The sequence below is a fragment of the Leptonotus elevatus genome, chromosome 5, assembly GCF_054856555.1.
Source record: "Leptonotus elevatus isolate MCC_2025b chromosome 5, RoL_Lele_1.0, whole genome shotgun sequence".
NCBI lineage: Eukaryota > Metazoa > Chordata > Actinopteri > Syngnathiformes > Syngnathidae > Leptonotus > Leptonotus elevatus.
The window spans coordinates 18,879,770-18,898,438 of NC_141243.1; the positions used below are offsets into that span (position 1 = coordinate 18,879,770).

Here is an 18,669-nt window from a genome sequence, read left to right on the forward strand (position 1 = left end):
TCCATGAGTGATTCTGTTGTACAGTATGAATGGCAACAGGTGAATGCACAGCTTTACAGTACCTCAAATGGAAGGGCAAAAGAAGAGCATAGGCGTGAATGTGTGACTGTCTGAATATACATAAAGGGCATCTATAAAAATGGGACCATACATGTAAATGGGACTCTGATGACGAGTGACATGAGGACATCATCACTCGTTATCACATTTTGCTCGGATGTGTCCAGAGGAGGGAAGAGAGAGCATGCGGGTTTAATGAGAGAGCGAGCCAGGGAAATGGTGAGAGAGGGAGAAGGGAGAGGGAGAAGGGAGAAGGGAGAAGGGAGAGGGAGGGAGGGAGGCGGTTCAGTCCCTCCGTGGTGTGTCGGCCGCAGGGAGCAGCAGATCAGCGCATTGTGCAGGACCAGGCACGACATAGCTCAACCTTCAGCGGAACAAATGACAAGGAAAACTACTATTCGGTGTGGAGTAATTCACGGCGGACGTGCGCCATTGAAGCGAGAAGCTCTCTAAAATCGGGACGTTCGCTGACTGTACAACAACGCCATTGAATGGTCCCCGTTTACTCCGCCGCTAAGGTTAGTTAGCCTCCATTGCTCTCCGTCCGTGGGTTTGGGGGTGGTCTGTCTCTTGTGTTGTTGGACCGCATATTCGAGCTATTCTTTGGAGGAGAAACCTATATAGCAGTATTGACCTTTTCCACGCTACGTAAACATTGCAGCTCCTCGTTTTAGGAAACGATTAAGGGCGAGGAGGCGTCACGGCGATCAACTTTCTAACGTCACTGCGGCGTTCTCGGTTCGCTGGTGATTGTCAGATCAAGTGAATTATTTTATAATTCACAAACACGTGCTACATGGCTAGGCTAAGCTTGCTAGTGGCTAAAGGCGCTAGCGGACCAAGCTAGCTGTCAGAGCTGCGGAGTGGCTGCTTTACGTCAATTTTACACCGCTAAATACGTCCTATAAGCGAGTGCTCGATTTAAAATCATGGCACCATATACTAAACTTCAAGGATAGGCACATTTTAAACTATGTCCACCCTTTATTAAGCGTTTGTATAATTGTGTCGTTTGTGTAACTTTGCTAGCCTGCTCAAAACTACTGTATTCACAAAGCGCCCGATTTGCGTGTGTAAACACTGCTTTGCAATACATACAGTCACTTTCTGTGTTATGTGTTGGTGATAACATCCCGTTGGATGATTGTAGTTAGAAATAAACCAATATGCGGTGTGTCGAATGTTCAGTTCGAGACACTAATAAATGAGATGTTACAGTGTAATAGCAGCATTCATGTTATTTACGTAACATTTGGGCTTGATTATTACTCAGGGGTTGTTAAGTTTTCCTTTTGTGTGACGTAATTATTGTTGTTTAGTCGATTCCTGGCCTGCTACATGTGGTTTGAACGTGATGCTGTCAGACTTTTATGGGTTCACATTTATGGGTTCCCCTATCGTTTAACCGTTATCTCCTTATGATCTGTATAATGAAGCTGTACTCTTTTCCGAAGACTGTGTGCTTCCAATGAATTGACCTAATCAGGTGTGCCAAACAGTTGAAAACTAAATTAATGACTATTATTTTTTAGGTTGTGTTCGAAACAATTTGAAATACATGGGATGATAGAAGAGATTAACTCAGAATTGGTAACAATCAGTGATGCTTGAACTTCTGAAGATGAGTTCAGTTTTCTCAGTGTAACAAGGCAGTAATTAATGGTAAAGGAATGACAGACTTTAGACAGAATACAAAAAGTCTCATGATTGCGTTTATGCTAAAGGGTTGATTTGCAAAAGAGTAAACATTCAGATGGCAGCATTGTCATTGTAACGTACTGTATATGCAATGGAATTAAATTCTTGTATCATATACCAAAAACATGAATTCATATGAAACCTCACTCTTCAACACACTTGGACATTTGATCATTTAATCAATATGCACAAAAAGGTAAATGTATACATATTGCAGATGATGAATTAATACAGGCTAATATTCATATATTAATGTAATTGAATGTGAAATTTCTCAATAGTCAACATGTGTTTTTGAGCCTCAATATACACCATATACTGTATGAAATTTTCATTTAATGTACTAATACATGCTAATACATTTGCATGGAGCCATGGCTTATTCTGTTGGATGAATGTCAACAGTAGGATACAGGCTGATTGTATCTTTTGCCAGTCATTGGGATTTGATATATTTCTGATGGCTAAAATGTATTTGGATTAAAAAAAAACACAGTCAACAATGATGATAACAACTAGGGTTGTGAATTGCGTAGTACCTGGCAATTCGATCCGTATCACAATTCATAGGTCACGATTCGATTCAATGCCGATTAATCCCAATACAAATCTAAAAATAGATTATTGAGATTTTTTTAATTCAAAATTTAAAAATACTAATCAGTAAACTTAAATGTACACTGTAAGATTTGTATGAAAATGTATTTCATGCTTATAACTGTGAGCACTGTATTTAACAAACAGGTTGCAGTCTGTTTCATATTTAAACAGCACTGAAATAAAACATTAAAGCTAAATGTTCCATTAATATAACATTCTTCCATGCTTAAAGTGTAAACCCTAACCTTAATTCAGTAAGACGTTTTGTTGAATATTTCCATCAAAAATTTATGTTTAAACATTGATTCAGCCGCATATTGAATCTTGCGCACTGTAATATTGCGATATATTGACGAATCGATTTTTTTAATACCTCTAATAACAACACTGTGAACAAATACTTCTTGTAATCATTCTTTCACTTTTAACCTAACTGCAGAAAAGATAGACAGTACAAATTGTCTAAAAAAAGTAATTCCGGCTTTGAACAACCTTGTGGAGAAGGATATTGTGATTCTTCTAATTTTACTCTACCACTACTGATAGCATGTGGTGTATGTATTGTGTTAATATAAGTGCTTTTTTTTTAAACATAGCTAGTTTTTTTCCTAATTTTTTTTTTTATATCTAAGATATTTTATTCTACATTTCAATGCAAATGTTCAAAACTGTTGAGAATTGAAAAATAATTTCACTTACCAAATAATGAAGTTTAAATAATTTGCTATTTAATGTGGTTTGTTGTGAATGTCTTTAATGTTATGTTGCTTTTATGGTAATGTTTGCATTAATTTTGATTTTTAACTGGTAACCCAGGAAGAATAGCGACCACTGCGGTTGAAGCTAATGATCTTTCCAAAAAACATTAAATATTGTGGTTAGTCACCAGGTTAAATGACTATGCTATATGTAGATTGATATTTAATGCACCTAGCTTTGTTCAAATGACTCGCTTGATTATTCACTATGAAAGATAAGAGACATGACAACTGTTTGGGTTAAGGAGAGTTAAACATGAGTGAGGTGCCCGCCCCACCTTCATAAAGGAGGTGATAATCCCCTGCTCAGTATGGTGCCTCTGGGAGACTGTTAGGCTGCTAGTTCAATTTCTGCTTATATCATGAAACACAGTATAGTTATGAAACTGGAACGACTATCAGCTATCATAGTGATCCCACCCTTAAACTAATAATTAATTAATTAAATAAATCAATAAATCAATGTATTTTTAAAATGTATTTATTTATTTAAATACATAAATACATTACATTATATACATTTATAAATGTATTTTCTAAATACAGAAATAAATTAATCAATGTATATTTAAATGTATTAATTTATTTATTAGTACAGTAAATAGATACATAATTAAATTACAAAATGTATTTTTTTAAGACATAAATCAATATTTTTTAAATGTATGTATCTATTTATTTATTTATTTTTGTGGAGCATACACGTCAGTCCTACCAAAAAATCCCACCACGTTGATTACAATCCAAAGAGCAATATATGCAGGGATGGGTAATGGGTTACTATATGATCAAGATATTTTGACAAGAGGAGTTCCTCACCATCGCTTGTGTGGCAGTGTGTTCAAAGCGGCATGGAGTAAATGAAGCGGTTGTGCAAGGTATGTCCACAAAAATGGAAACACAACTATCCTGTTGAATAATTTGAAGAAATTCTACCCAAGTGATGATGTGAAAAGCTTGAAAATGTGAGCGGAGTTTGCACACCCTGCCCATGTAACATTAGCAATTACTAGCAGTGCTAGCCCACCGTACAGCCACCGGACCAAAGCAGCAATCTTTTGCTCGTGCACCTGTCCAACTAGCAATAATGTTAACACTGTATGCAGGTGTTATGTATTATTATCATCACTATATTGAGTGTGTAGTAATATGATATTTTTAAAAGGTTTTGATTTCAGTCATCAGAAATAATATATTTTTATATATGCCGGCTCTGTATAGTGACAGGCAGAAAAATCAAAAGTTCTTCCATGGGATGGCAAAAAGTACAATCAGCCTGTGTGTCCAACTGTTGCCATTCATTCATCAGAATAAGTCATCCTGAGTGTGAATTATTATGATAGGGAAATGGCCCAACATTTGTATGCCACTGGGCACAGTATTTTCCCTCTAGTAAAAATGCAGAAACTAAGGAAGGAAATATGAGGCTGCCCGTGACCATGACACAGCCTCCCATGAGCACGGCCTCCTTCCAAGCCATCTTCCTTCTTACTGATTGAGAAAGCGCAGCTGTCTGACACTTCGAGTGGATTTCTGCTAACTTCCGTGTGGTAACATTTTATGAGTTACCCACAGTCAAAGTTCCATTTAACTGGATATATTCCCATTTCACATTATTTGGCTGTGATCTGGCACGGCTTTAGCACTTTACTTATTTTCAAGGATTAACCAGTGGAAGAACAATCTCACTGACGTTCATTTAGAAGACATCTGTTCTCACATTTCCATGACAGCTCAGCAAAGTGAGCATATTGGCTTTTGTAAACTTGTGTTCTGTTAGGCTTCTTTTTTCCGACATTTCAAACATGCGTTTTGCTTCAAGGCATTTGAATGGTCGGTTCGAAGAGAATGACTCATCTTGAATTAGTTATTTACTCATGTAAGTGAATACTACGTAGTCTTGGAGTTGTAAGCTTTGTCAGTCTCTAGGGTTGGTGCAAAGTGATGAATTGATCATTCTTGAATCTCCTTCTTCCCCCCCACTGGCCAGGTCTTTGATTTGAAAATGGTTACCAACTTACCAGAGTGGCTTACACACTTTAATATATTTAATATATTTGATATGAGTTATTTTGATATCATTTAGTTATAATTAATTTGATATGTTCCCAAATGTCACTCACGTTTCTTCCTCTTTTATGGGAAAGAATATGGTTTTGTCCTTGATCAGAACCTATTTAATGATAATTTAAAAAAAAAAAAGTCCCTGGGTGTGGTCACCAAACTCTTTGAAACTGAGAGCTACTTCTTTGGTACTGATTAATGTGGAGGCTTACAAGTTTGACAAGTTCTTTTGATATACCAAATTTGCACAAATTACCAGAGGTGGGAATTCCGTGAGTACTGAGGAAGTGGGTTTTTTGTCTCAATGTAATCCTTGCTAACCGTGTCAAGTATTTTATAAACAATTATTTCTGGTTTGTGTCCACAATTACTTCCTGTTAAGACACGTATGCTGCGAGCAAGACGGCAGCGTTAATGCCGTGTGATGGACTTTTATTATAGGTTACAAGGCACACGTGTTATATTTTGTTTATTTATTGAATGTTTGAGTTTTGATAATTGTAAATATTGGTTGCATTTACTATGGAATAGCTTTGTTTTAGTTTTCACGATACGTGTTGTGGTTCTTTAGTAGATACACTGCTTGTGTTGCGTATGCGTGTGGCGTACATACTAGTAGGAGAAGGAGAAAAAGATCTGTTGGTCCTAAAATAGTGCTGACAAACTATAATTTTAGCAGTGACAAACTATAATTTAGCTACGACAGAAGCGTTGTTAAAATAAACACGTATAATGATGACGGAATTACGATTACAGTTTGGTTTGAAGTAATAACGGGCTGACGATGACGGACGGGTGGCCCGGCCACTGACGAATGATGGACTGACAAAATTTACTGACATGCCCACCTCGACAAATTACCTTTAATTAAATGGTATTAATCATAATAAACAATAATAATGAATAATTTAACAAGGTAGGAAACATAAATACCAAAATTCATCTTATGTTTTATAAATCTCTGCAAGATTTAACATTTTCAAATGATCACATTTATAACATTACTAGAGAATCACAATGTCTTATCACAAATATTGGTGAGATCATTTTAGAACAAGCCTGCAGGCAACTCATGTGGTCCTTGGGAGCTACCTGGTGACCGCAGGTGGATTACTTGACACATATACATAAACAGTACAATGCTATAAGCAAATCTCATATTTTCATTGTAAACAATCAACTAAAAATAGTCAACTTGTAAAAGCAAAGGGAGTTGCAAGATTTCAGCATGATTAAAGTGTTACGTGAGGCCCAGATTACAGTGGTATTTCGTTTGTTTATCTTTCACACAAAGCTTTCTATTGTGATGTTCTTGCCTGTGAATTTCAGTTGCAGTTAAAACCAGTCACCCCTTTTTAGGAGAGGCAGACAGCGCATTAGCAGGGATTAGAAATGGCTCTGTGGTAAGTGATTCACTTGACTCTGTTGCGCAACACCAATGACAGCATGTTATAAGACATTACTCTCATTTGTGTTCAGGTTGCAGTTGTGGGTAGCAGTTGTGATATATTTATCTCATTTGATTAGCCGGACTTCTCTGCTTGGAATACGTGTTAGTACAGCATGGGTTGTTTGTCTTACTGTGCATTGTGCAAGGCATGTGTTTAAGGGCAGTCCATGACATACACTTAAGGGGCGGTGACCTTGCTTTGGAAAACATGATGTCATTACGTCATGTAAGAGTGAAAAGAATGAGAGTGAAGTACATTGTGATTGCTGGTTATGGTGCTTGTGCTGAACCAGTTTATGCCTGTCTTGACATGCTAAGGCTTAATTTGAGGGGGAATCCATCATTTAATCCTGCATCTCAAATCAAGATGTGTCTGAATGGAGCTGGTTTTATACTGTGTGGTTCAAGTTCAGATTTTCTTGTTTTTAAGTGGCCCTATTCAGATATGCGTCATGTAGGGCTGCATAATATGGGCCAAAATTCACATCAGAGCATAAAATTGCATCTCTTCACGTTAATGGTTTGTATCATTATGTAAAATTAAGGGTCGTAAATATTTTTAATTCAACATGTATCTCAAACATGCTATTTTTGGCATACAGTACTTAATAGAGGGGGGTAAAAGAAATGCGCATCATGGCTCAATTTTGGATCAACTTTTATTAAAATGTGCACGCTGCCACACCAACGCTCGCTGCCACGCCGGTCTTCCGGATTCTCCCCTGGAGATCCGTGTCGGGATTCTCAACTGCGGGTTGCAGTCGGCCACGAGCGGCGCACGGACGGACGCTGCTCACGATGCCGACTGCCTCGTATGCATCGTGGAATCCTTTGGCACAGCAAGGTGCAGCCCGAGGATGAACAGCATTGAGCCCGCTGACAAGTTGGCCGACTAGCTAATTAAGACGAACTTAGCAGCAACACCCTGCAGTATGGGGCCGAAGAAAGCTAATGCAATTGCTGAGAACGATCTGGAGGAGATAACAAATCTGTGAATGCCTTGACAACAGAAATGCAGAAAATTTCAACACAACAAACAACCATCATGAACCTTGCACTTGAAGTGAAAGAATTGAGGAAACAAAACGGAGAGAAAGGTAAGAAAATAATTGCTCTAGAAAATTGCTTGGCGGACTTGGAGCAATACACACGACTAAATGATCTCATTATAACTGGACTGGATGTTAAACCGCATACCTATGCCAAGGCAGTCTCGACAGGTGGGGAGTTAAGCGAGGAGGAGTTTGATACGGTGGAGCAACAAGTTGTCCGGTATATGAACAGTAAAGGTATTTCCTCGGATAGTAAAGACATAGAAGCTTGCCACACTATGCCCCGTCAGGATAACAGCCTACAACCAGCTGTAATACGAAGATTTATGAACAGAAAACAAAAAACTGCGTTACTCAAGGGGGGACAAATGTGTGCATAAATGAACATCTGACAAAGAAAAACTCTGACATAGCAAGACAGGCTCGACAACTACGGAAACAAAACAAGATCCAAGCTACGTGGACATCCATTTGCAGGGTGTTCATTAAATTTAATGGAACCCCTGAGCAAGTTCTCCTAATTAAGGAGTGCTCTGAACTTGACGCATACAGTTGACGATCACAAACCAAGAGAAATGAGGACTTTTGAACTGCTCAAGACAACTCACAGGAAACATAGACCAAGATAATAACTTTTGTTGCAGTATTAACAATGATTGCATTTACTGCAGTGACAAAAAGTTTCATCAGAGCATTACATCAAACTATATATTATCCATTTCAACAGTAGAAGTCTCTATGCCAATTTCAATCACATTAAGGAATATTTACAGACATTCACACAACCATTCAGTATTATTGTAATATCAGGAACTTGGATTACTATGCAAAAAGGGATGGACTTTGAGTTAGAAGGAATATTAACAGGAACTAGACTAAGTGCAATTTCTGGAGAAATTGCATGGGAATTCTGAAAGCTGCTAATAGCTGAATGCTAAGCCTAATTCTTATGAAGGAAATTGGAAGATAAATTAAGTGAAAATTACTAAGGGTGCCGATCGGCCCCAATTTCCTTAATTTTGGAAGATCGGTGATCGGCCGATCCCTTAAAAATAAACTGATCTTATGCACCAATTTCATCTCCCTCCTTAGAGGTCTGAAAAAGTCAGCCACTGTCCTGTTCTGCTGAGATGACTAATAGGATTTTCATTTTTATTTGAGAGAACTACTTCATGTCCTGTTAAAACAACCCATTTGTATTATTTCACCAATATTGTTCAATGTTTTCCAATAAAACAAGATTGGAACACTGAAGGTATATGTTGCTTGTAAAAAATCCGTATCGGCAAAAATCAGAATTGGCAGGTTAGGACTTTTAAATGATCGGTGATCGGCCAGAAAATTGTGATCAGTGCACCCCTAAAAATTACAAAGTATTATTTGTGAAATAAAAAGATTTGTATTCAATAGTGCATGCGTGATTGGTTGAAGGTGGATTCGAACCCAGGAACACTGATCACCAGCCCTTTCTCTTAACCACTCAACCACTTTAGCAATAGAATTATCTGTGACATTGTATGTGAATATGTCAGTATTTACTGAAAGCTTGCATTGAATTAGAATTTTGAATATAGAATAGATGATTTAGAAACAAAACTTAATAATGACATCAAAAGTAATAGATGTGAAGTCATTTGACAGTAATTAGTATTCAATATTGCATTTCTACAAGAATGGTTTCTGTCTGGGATCGAACCCACATCTTTCTGTGTGGCATACAAAGACTCAAACCGCTAGTCTAACTTGTCTTTTTCAATGAAATTATAATGCATTTCCTGATATGATAGTCAGTTGGTTAGCATGTAAGCATAATTGCCATGGATACATTTGCTATGTACAGTCAGAGGTGGGATTCGAACACGCGGTCTCTTGGTTACTGGACAAAGGACTTAAAGGTCTCATATTATTAAACTTTTTAACATACTAAAATAGTTCTCAAATGTGTAAAAGACATGTATGTGACATGCATTAACTTTGGATCTAATATTTTTGCTGTCCCTAAATTAGCCAAAAACGCTCTGTTCAAAACAGCCAGTTTTAGGGGTGTGACACTTTTATGTAAATAGCTGCACCAGGCCACGCCTAGGCCATACCCTTCTCTCTCAAAGGGGCAGTGATTTCGGTCATGGTAGCTATGTGCTAATTTTGTGAATGGAAACAACTGACTATGGGAGCAGAAAAAAAGAAAATTACAGACATGTATTTTACACATTGAGAACTATTTTAATATGTGGAAAAGTGGCATAACGTTTTACCATAAGAAAAAGTAGCACAACGTTACTACAGAGACTATGCTGTAGCGTTAGTTTGCGATTGTTCAGGCAATGGTTATTTTGCCGTAACCGACAAATCTCCCGCGAACGTTATTTTTCCGTGAATGTATCCGATTTGCCGTGAATGCTTGTAGACATTTGCAAGCGGTTATGAATAACACACATGTGCATATTTAGGCCACTGCGCGGTCGCAACGTGCAAGCAGTTTCTTCAAGACCACTTAGCGGCCGGTTAGCATCACAAAGTCATGTCAACTAGGTGGCGAGTTGCCAGTTACGGCAAATTAACCACCGCGGATTGTATCTTGACAAAACAATACGCAACTGCTTCATATTATCCAACCACCATCTGCTTTATCATATCTGACCTCTTGTAACCAAACAACCTCCACACGGCAAATGTAGCTCCCACTTCAGGCACTAAAAATACTACAGTAATATGGTAGAAGGTGCACATCTCGTATTAGAAAGGATAGGAAGGAAGGCTAAGTAGAAAATGTTAAACTTACATCTTCCCCGTTTGCAGTCGTGTCACACTGTTGGGACCGATCCATTTTGTTTAAACGTGTTGCAAAATGTTTTACAAATCCAGCTCTGAACAGGCTTTCACTAACAAAACAGTCCTTTGAGAAATGATGCCGGTACACGTCCTTCAAAAATAAAATTAATCCACTGTCTACCCAAAGACTTGGGACAAAGGAAGCAATCACTTTTTCTTGATCATTTCCCCTCTCCACAGAGTGGAAGGGGAAAAAAAAGGAGCAGCCAGGAGCAGCCAGCTTCTCGAATTTCAGTGGGCGTGACAAACCTTTACCAGAGGTGGTGCCACTAACCCGAGGGGGCTGGGTCGAGTTCACTTCCGTGTCTTTTTGACATCACTAACTCACGGAAGTTTAATCTGCCCGTTTGAAACACACATTTTAGAAAGGAGGAGAAAGCTGAAGAAGTCTCGGACTGACTTTTTTAATACCTGGTTGGATTGTAGACAGGCCAGAGATGCATATTATTGATTAAAAAAAAACACTAAAGTGCATTTTCATACTATGGGACCTTTAACCAAGTGCCAAAGTCGTTCCACTATACAAAACTGGGAACAAACATCACCTCACTAATTACAGACCTATTTCCTTACTTCCCCAACTTTCAAAAATGCTATAAAAAAACAACTTTAATAATCGTTTGGATGCATTTATAGAAAAGCACAAATTACTCTCTGACAGCCAGTATGGTTTCAGAGCGGGCAGATCAACTTCACTGGCAATAACAGAAGCGATTGAAGAAACAATAAATGCTATTGATCAGCGAAAGTATGTTATTGGAATATTTATTGATATCAAGAAAGCTTTTGACACAATTAAACATGATATATTAATTACAAAATTGGAACAATATGGCATTAGAGGCATTGTGTCAGACTGGATTAAGAGCTATTTACATAAAAGACAGTATGTGAAGCTCAGTGATCTATCTTCATCCTACTTTGATATTGTATATGGTTTGACCCAAAGGTCTGTTTTGGGCCCCAAATTGTTTATTTTATATATCACTGACATTTGTAAGGTTTTGGATGTTCTGAAACTTGGTCTTGTTTGCGGATGACACCAATATTTTTTGTTCTGGGGAACATTTAAATTAGTTATTGAATGAAATCACAAAAGGAATGGAAAAAAATGAAAATCTGGTTTGACAGAAACAAACTATCATAAAATTTACATAAAACAACATTTGTGTTGTTTGGGAATTGCAGAACAAACTTCCAAATACAAATAAAGATTGATGGGGTCCAGATTGACAAGGTTCAATAATTTGTTTTTTTGGGGGGGGGGGGTTATGAGTACAAAGAGCCCTGACTTTTGAACTTTTTTACTCCGACAGTGCCCAGGGTTTTTCCTGTGTACAAAATTTAGAGGTGGCCACCTCCACCTTATTTGCATGCCATTGACTGAAAATGAATGAATGCTTTAACATGATAATAGTCATATTCTTATTGGAACTATTATTCTTATTATTGAAACATGGAATTATTATATGTTTCCTGTAAAAAAATCTAAGCGAGTCAGTTGAAATTATAGTACATGCACGTCATGGCACATGGTCAGGATGTTCGATATCACTTTTTTCCCGACCGATACGCAATTCTTGAGTAGCCACCGCTACTGATACCAAATACCGATACCACTAGTAAATAAAATTTCCCACCCATAAATGACAGATGTTTTGAAAGACCTATACATCCCAATATATTATTTTTCTTTAAAACTGCATGAAGTTAATGGCAACTTTGTATTCATATAATCTCTAATTTCTTGTCCCTGATGGTAAAACGGCAGCAGGAGAGCGGCCAATAATGGTATCGGTCACCGCCGTGAGTACTGATACCTTAAGACTAGTATTGGCACCGATACCGATACCTGGTATCGGTAGTCACCCATTATAGGAGAGGGTGGCGTGGTGGAGGGTGATGTCATGCTCATACCCTCGGACATTTAGTTTTAGCGTACAACAAGATTGGGATGGAAATTGGAAAAAAACAACAACAATAGTCCGGCTTTGAGCACAGCCTAAACTTCAGCTCAGACTAAAATAAATCTGAAAAAAAATTAAGTTTATTCGAGCGCATGTACTTGCACGCACACCACAGCTTGACAAAAAGGTTGCAGTTACTGATAGACTGACAGACAGTAAATCTGAATTGGGTACTTGGAAAATGGACCTGCAGTGTAAATCCAGCCCTTCAAACCCTGCACACTAGACGCCTCTAACGCTTGAATAGAATAACCGTGAGGATTCTGTCAGGAGGGGCAAACAGAGCCACTCAGGTTGCATGCTTCCACACACAAGAACATTTCATAGCTCCTGAATAATTAAGTGGCATGAAGAGGAACTAGGTCAGCCCAGAAAACAAGTGCACCCCTCAGTTTTATTTCCTGCTACTTGACATGTGAAGCTTGAATTTCAGGTGGGCGTTCATAACAATGCCAATACGCAAGCAAAGCTCTCATAATTTGAGACCTCACACGCCAGCGTGTTTTCACACCATGCCATGAAGGACTCAAAGTGTCAAAGGAGGCATGCAGTTTTGTGCATCACTATTTCAAGAATGTCCAAATGCAGCAGATATTACATTGTTACATTCTGTAGTTAAATATAGAAAATGGTTCCCAAATACGTTTTTCTTACAGTTGGATTTTGTCTCTTGCAGGGATGCGCATCATTAATTTATCACTGACAATTGATAATTAGAATATGTTTTTTTAATGCTGTGGTCAATCTAACATTTGTATCATTGCCGTTATGTGATTTATTGATTCAGGTGCTTACGCGAGGTTGGTGAGTGAACATGGAGCAGCTCAGTTCACACTTTAGTTCCTGGCAACTTTGTTGTTTTTGCATTTTATTTTAGTAGTCACCCATCTACAGAATGCCTGGGTTGACCTGATTTTGATTTAGGAGAATAACAACTACTGTACCTTGACGTCTCTGCTGCTACTTTTGATAATATGCCCCTTGATGATGAATTATTTTGGATAAAAGCAATGCAGTGAAAGATGTGTTAAACTATAGTTGGTGTAGTTTGTTTTCATGTTGTGCACTCATGGCTACAGGGAATTGACGTTTGAGGTTCATGGAGAGAGAGAGGGTTGAGCCTTATGTAATTTCACGGTGTTGGCAGCCAAAATAGAGGCAGTAAATGCGATAGCTGAACTGCTGTTCTGTACAGACACTGCACAACTGAACAACCACATCTGGTGACAGGCCAGCCAATCATAGGCTATGTTAGCATGGGAAGCATTACCATAGAATGACAGTGAATGTTGAGATGATTCTATTTTTATTGTTACACCACATTAAGGTTTTATTCATCATACAGTGGATAATTTCCTGATTACAAATGTACAGATCACTGACAACGGTTCTTGTTAAAAAAAATTTTTTTATGTACTTTTGTACTCATTGCAACATGCAATATTGAAAATTTTCCGTCAAAGGATCATTAATACTTAATTGTTTAAGTGTGCTAGTTGAATGTGCGTCTAATTGACCATAACTGTTAAATTCAAATTAAATTAGTTTTGCTTATTTCTTCCTGTTATCCCGTGACTGACGTTGAGTCATCTATTAGGTCATGTGGTTGCTGTGTCATGTGTTACGTTTGATTATGTAGACTGTCAGTGATGAATCAAAATGAAATACTTGATGATTGATCATAACAAGTGTTAGTGTGTGCGGTGTAAAAGTTGCTAACTTTTCCTTATGTGGTTTTGGGGACACACGTTTCTAACTTGCATAGCACTGTTATATGTTGTTCTTGTCATATACCTTGCACTACATGTCCATAATTTCTATTTTAGAGCATTTCAAGTAGTATGGATCATGTCCTTACGTATGAATTAAGTGACTGTTACAAATACAACCTTGGGACGTCATATCCAAGACTGGCTGACAAATTGGCCTTGTTTCTGCAGTCTGCACCTCAGACATTGGGACCCAGTGCCAAAGCTGTGATGACAAGATCTTTATATCCTTCCTCTTTGCAGAGGGAGCAGAAGGTTGGACATAAAACCGTAACTAGTATGAACATATGGTTATGATATACACATGTTGAAAAGGGAAAATTAAATATTATAAATATAAACAAATGGGCTATGAATGCACCTAAGACAGTGGGTCAACTGAAATTATTGCACTCCAAGAGAGTCACCTCGTTGGATGCCGTCTCGGCTCAACCTAATCCTTTATTAAATGCACATTTTTTTGACAAATGCGAGTCATTCTCGCAACTCTCCAGAGTCAATACTCACGGAAGGTCCATCAATCCGTGACTGGCAACGCCAGTTTGCTGATGAACGAGATGAGACAGGAGGAGGTGCTGTCGCATATGTAAGTGTTCTCAGGCCATATGAAAGCCAGAAGCCGGGTCAGGTTAAATCCTGTCCGTTTCAATAAATAATAATAAATAGATAATCGAGTCTGGATTTTTTTTTTTTGAGAGAGAGAGCTCAGGATTGTTCATTGGGTAATCTTACCAATTCAACATGTCATCATTGATGCTCTCGCTCTCTCTCTCTTTTTGTGTGTGTGCGTGAATATGTGCGTGTGTGCGTGTGCATATGTAAACCTATTAAAAATCCCACACCCTTCACCTAAACCGAATACTTTGGAATCCCGCTAGAGTCGTGAAGTTGTCAGGAGACCCTAGGAAGGATCAAAGAAAATAAAGAAAAGTGAAATCCAGCACCGACCAGACACCACATATACCCACAGGGTTACAAACCATATCCTTTCACCAACCCCAGAAACATCTAAATTCCAACAAATTAGGGAGACCTTAAGAGTCCAAAGAAAAGACTGAAGAAAGGAAGGAAGGAAGGATAAATGAAGCAGTGAGATCCACAGACATTAGCTTTCACCAATTCAGCGACCAGATGAAGAAGTAGATTGTGTTTGAATTTTGGTAGATGCTGATGTGGTGGATCTGGCATGCATGAAAACCTCCACTAAAGAAGCGAGCCGTCGACCCCGACCAGGACAGGGCAAGCACAACTCCCCATGGCCCCCGAGGCGGTGGTAGCGCCAGGGCCCAACCCCCGGTCCCCGCGGGGGCCACCGGCCGGAGAGCAAACCCAGGAGCCAGGAGCGCCCCCCACTCCAACATGGCCCGCGCCCCAAGCCCAACACAGCAGAACAGGGAACGGCAGGCCCACCAGGCCCCCCACCGGCCCACAACCCCCACGACACCTGCCCCCTACCCACACCCGCCACCCACCACAGCCCAGCCCCCGCCGCCCCCAAACCCCCAGACACCCCCCACCCAGTCACCAGTACTCCCCCCCAAACAAGCCGCCACCCCCCGACTCCCAAATCCCAAATAATCGAGTCTGACTGACAGACTTACATCCACAGGCAAACAATCTGGCGTCTCACTTATAGTAACTAAATGGGCGTGTGACATCCTGCCAATGAGTATTAAAATAAACGAGCCAAATTATTTTGGCAAATACAATACAAGACAAGACACAAAAATGGCAACACCAGGCATTTATGAAACTACACAATATATGCTATATACCTCATAATGTTACTCCGGAGGTACACTTTAATCATGTAACTATATCAACGCTACTGCTCTGTGGCATCACCGAGTATCCGCAAATACGCATTGACATTACAATTAAATGTACACAACAGTACATTTTTTTTCTCTGGATAGCTGTGTTTTGTAGCTTCTTTAACCCGTCTAATACTTGTTCTTGTTTTGATTCGGTAATCATGATAAACTTTTCAGCCATATCGGCCAGCCCTACATGCGCACAAAAATAAAGACTAACAAACTATTTAACTAATTAAAACATTTAAAAAACAACACTAAAAATATAATAAAAACTTTAACAGTAATGAAAAAAAACTAAAACTATTGCAATCGTAGTCTGGGATGCCTGCTTAAGCCGGGTTCACACGCCTGGAGAATTAGCCCGATTTTAGCCCCAAATCTCCCCTCCTGACAATCGTAAGGACGCGCTAATATCTAAAAGATAATCCTGCCGTGTGTGGTGTGTTCAGACTGATGTCGGCCACTCAGAAGGATGTTTGCGCCGTTCGGGCATATTCAACATATTGGATTGACTTCTCACCGTGTGCGGTGTGCCCCGAGGACAAACGAACACTCGGCCTGTTGACAGTGACGTGCAGCCAATCAGAAAGCAAGGCAGCGAGGAAGACGGTGGGGAATCCAAAATCAAAACAGTCATGGCGCAACAGAAAGTCCGTGCTTGTGCTGTTTACACTTCTTTAAACAACGCCTTTAGCTGTTTAGCTGTTATGCTGCACACAAATGGCCAACACAAGTGTCAGCCCTGAGTGTATAAGCTTTTAAATCCAGGTTAAAAACTTTGCTTTTTCCCCCTATACCATGGATTTAGGTCTTTCAAACATTTTTAAAGCATGTTTTTTCTTTTAACTATTTTAGAAAACTACTCTAATTTCTTTACTCTAACTTGACTTTTGCACTAAAATTTTGTTGGACTGAAGCAACAATGGTGTTGGAGGCTCCTCTCTCCATACGTAACCAGTGTCGTTCCCTCCACCTTCGACCCACTCGGGGTCCGAACCCATACTGCCACCACGCATCCAGCTTGGAAGCGGAGCATGCTGAAATTCCCATGCCGCAAGCTCAGCGGCCAGCACCCTCTTTGAAGGCTGTGAGGGTGATGTTTTACAATCCCACAGCACTAGCAAATGGCAGATGAGTTGACAGACAAATACATTTCCCCTTTTTAGATGAATAAAATAATCTGGATGTGACTACATTTGTATCTTCTTTATTAATATTCAACAAAGTATTGAACAAAGCTGCTGCTGAAATGAAGTCATTGATTAGAAAAATGCCCTTCAAAGAAATTAATAAATAATTCGAGCCTTACATTTCATCTGTAATTCTACCTTTCATAGCCCTTGTTGAGGATAAGCCGCACAGAGAGACGGATGGTTTAAATGTAAAAAGAAAAAGAAAACACGTTCCCTACCTCATGTTTATAGTCAAAGGCTTTTAGGAAAGTTTTGAAAGTGTAAACAAGAGGCCAAAACTACACCGTTCTTATTTGAAAACAGCGAAAGCAAGGCTTATTTCCCGCTGCAGCTGTGCTCCCCGCTAGTATTTCCTCAGCCATTTGACACTTCATTAGAAAGGTGGGAGTGGCTGCAATGAGGCATTGACTACTGAAGGCCGAAACCCACTCCACTATGTGGAGAGCTCTAAAAAGTGGCTAAGTAAAGCTTGCTAGAGTGAGAGAGTGAGGTGACTGAGTTCATCCCTTCTGTTGGCTGTGAGCCAGCGGCTTGCCTGTGGGTGTTTGTAGCAGTGCCAGTGCATGTGTTTAGCCTCTCGTCTGGGAGGCCCCATTCGCCTCAGAGTTTATGTCAAAGCTCTTTCATTGTGCTGGTCCCCTTTCTTGATTCAGGTTTTTTTTTGTCCTCTGCAGCTCTTGTAACCGCCGTACGTTTTTGTCCTATTCCGGGGAATGTCTGCGCAGTCGGCATGTTTCGAATGCTGGTTAGTTCATATCAGCCAGTACTTTTTCCTGAATATATTAGCAACCTTAATTAATATAAAGTAGTTTAGGCGCCTGGCTGGTCTTGGCGTGCGAGTCGCATTCCTATAGTTTCCACCCAAAAAATGTTTTGTGTCAATCAATTTTTGTGGTTCACTTAACCGAGTTAGCCGACTTTTTCCCCACAGCCCTCCACAAAACCAAAAAACATGGTTTAAAATGCAAACTTGTATCAAACATTTACTTTTACTCAAATATGACAATCCTTTTGCACACAATCAAATTTTGCTCAAAAATATATAACAAAGTTTTATTGAACAATAACATTAAACAACAAATTTCCCTTAATTTATAATGTAGGGTAAATCTGGTCAATTAAGTAATTAATCACTCAATGGTGTAGTTCGCGCAGTTTTCAAGCTGAAAGCAAGATTCAGATGTAGGCTTAATTCAAATAAATATTAATATAATATTGATTGATATTGATAATATAGAAATATTGATTGATTGTGTGACAGTGGGGAAGTTGACATTGTGTTTAGAGTGATTTTTGTTCGGACCAATCAGACGTTAAGGGCTAGATGAACCAAATAAGCGGGGGTAGGTGGGGGGTGGTGGGTACTGCTACTAATTCAGTTCTCGCAAAATTACTCACCATTTCTTTGT

The 18,669-nt window shown here is 39.1% G+C and overlaps 1 protein-coding gene across 2 annotated transcripts in view; it reads left to right on the forward strand.

Annotated features, from left to right (window-relative positions):
- Positions 1 to 331: 331 nt before the first annotated feature.
- The window catches only part of ncor2 (nuclear receptor corepressor 2), a 75,683-nt gene continuing 57,345 nt past the window's right edge, over positions 332 to 18,669 (forward strand). For both annotated transcript variants that reach the window (XM_086075594.1, XM_086075595.1), the window contains exon 1: positions 332 to 578. The gene's annotated coding sequence lies outside the window, so the exon portion shown is untranslated. The remainder of the gene's footprint in view (positions 579 to 18,669) is intronic.